Source organism: Ixodes scapularis, unplaced genomic scaffold (genome assembly GCF_016920785.2).
Source record: "Ixodes scapularis isolate PalLabHiFi unplaced genomic scaffold, ASM1692078v2 ptg001274l_1___fragment_1__unscaffolded, whole genome shotgun sequence".
Taxonomy (NCBI): Eukaryota; Metazoa; Arthropoda; class Arachnida; order Ixodida; family Ixodidae; genus Ixodes; species Ixodes scapularis.
In genome coordinates, this window is record NW_024610129.1 from 301,625 (window position 1) to 304,231 (window position 2,607).

Genomic DNA, 2,607 nt, shown 5'->3' on the forward strand with positions numbered 1-2,607 from the left:
CAGGTGACCCCCCGGAGAATATTAAAGAATGAGGGGAGGAGTACCCTTCCTTCATCCTCCTCAAGAGCTGAGCTCCAATTCGGGGTTACAGGGAGTTGTAAACGGCTTTCACTTTTTTAATACTACCGTAAACAGGAGTTTATAGACAAGCAGCCCCTGAGGTCTTTATAGTTTATAGACAACTCATCTATGACCGTTTTTTATTGACAGTATAACTTACTTGCATTTAAATTTTCTGTCGTCATATTACTAGTATCTGAAACGAGTTTCATACAGGGGGTTTAGATTTAACTCCAAGAAACAAAACAAAGATCAGTGAAGTTTAAACGAGTGTCGTCTTCACTATTTATCAGGCACGGCCAGCACCTCCTAATAAGAAAGCTTAAGTGCTTTCTTGCGTCAGTAAAGGAGGCCACTTTAGGCCAGAGGTTGGACACGAGTACGGCGTCAGCAGTCATCTGGAACTCGTGTCCAATCAATGAGAACCCGACTGTAAGCCGAACGGTGACGCCGTAGTCGTGTCCAATTTCTGACCTCTGGTGGCCTTCTTTGCTGACCCAGGAAAGCACTTAGGCTTTCTTATCTAGGAGGTGTTGTCACGGCGCACATTAGATGAGAGGACAATCGTCATGGTAAGTTGAGTGAATAGCTCAAATATGTTAGTTATATATTTGTGTTATTGGTTTGGTCATGTTGCGATTGCTGTATGGACGAGAATACAATTAGAGGTGAAACCAATTTAAAAAAAATGCCAAAACGTTAATGCAGTTTCAATATTATTTAATTCAAATTTACGTTTTTACGCTGATTTAAAAATTGTGTGCAAATTTCGCACAATAAAAAAAATCCCGCAGTCATTTTAGACACATCGTCGCTTTTGTCGTCTGCGCACCCACTAAGGACATGCCGCCGATATCATGGCGACATCATTGAAACGACTGCGTCACTCTTTCAAGCGCCGTTGTGGGCAGGGCTTGCCGAGCGCTTTTGGCGCGCGTTTTAAATCGTATTAGAGCACGTGAAACTTTATTGATTATCATAGTGGAAAGGATTACTTTTTTTCAGCTTTTTGTTGGATTGCCCTCTAATATTAATTGATGTCAATAATGCAGTTGCAACCTGACCCGTAATAGCAAAAAATAAAAGGTTAATTAACATAGTTTAGTTCATTAGCTAACTTCCACCATGAGTATATGTTCACCTAGGCTAATAGGTCAATGGTGACGACAGCACTCGTTTAACTGTCACCCACTGTCACCTCCTGACTGTTCCAAGTCTCACCCAAATGGATCCGAATTACTACGGCGGGTCATGTCACGTGACAACACAGACTAAAAAAAAGCTGGGCGGGAGTTGGTTTTCGCGTAAAAAAAGTGGTCCCTTGGTTTATGCCTGATGACGTCATTTAAGTGTCATGCTGTCGCCGGTCGTGATCCTGACGGCGTCTCAGCAGCGGGGGTGTATGTGGCAGACGCCTGTTCTGCTGCTGGTGACAGACCACGGAAGCTCCGGCAGCCACGAGTTGGGACGCCGCGAAGACAGTGACACTCGCGTATGCTTGTACTTTTCGCCAGCATTTAGAAGGCCAACCGCAAGGATCGCGACCTCCGACAGCATAGCACTCCCGCTTCTCTGGCGCCATGTATTGCCATTTCAGGTCCATTTTCGATGTATGGGCAGGATAGGACGCGAAACACATCAGGCACCGTAGTAATATAGCGGAGTGCCCAGTCCAACCTGGGTCTGTGAGCTCTAATCTTGTTTTAGCGTCCAAGCAGTCACCGTAATGTACTGGTCCCATGCAGACCAGTTTACTATATTGACTGCTTGGATGCAGGGTGTGACGGAAGAGTCCCGAACATCTGTTATCGCCCAAGAGTCAATGTAAGAGAACATTCCGGAGATATATAATTCCCCCGCAATTGCTGTACGCGTTGTGACCCTCGGATGTACGGCACGTAAAATTATCCAAGAAGCGAAGACAAAGTTTACGTTGGTTGAACAGTTCGTGATTGCAGAACGCAGAGAAGGCAGACGGAAAGCAAGACATGGTTTGGTTTGGAAAGCGTTTAATACCAAATAGAGGGTTGGGGTAAGAAAGAGTGCGCCGGTGACTCCGAGGGCTGGGCGCTGGCATGAGGATTAAGGAGTTAGGCAAGTATATGTGGATGTCCTGCTTGGCCTCGAAAACAATGTCTGGGAGGCTTCGTAACACCCGTCTTTTGTCTTGTTCCTGTCCGGGAGGGTGACCCAACCTTTAAGTGTAGCGATGTCTTGGTATCGATGTTTATTCCTTGCTTCCTCGAGTGCAGGGCGGTCCCACAGTATGTGGGCCATGTCGTGCTTCAGGCCCGTGTCGCACCTCTTGCAATGGTCGGATTTCTACCTTTTTCCCCAGGTCGCAATTCTGGCCGGGTCTATTGTCGCTTTAGCCCTTATTCTTAGTAGAAGTACTCTCGCCCTTCGACCGAAATCCTTCCTGGGAAGGGGATCAGGGTCTGCAGGGATTTTAGTTTTGTTCTGTATTTTTCCCTTATTCGGATCCTGGCTTCTCTGGGATCGTACTCGCCGCGTAGTCGAATGGGGTCGGTACTGGGTCGCAAGCCG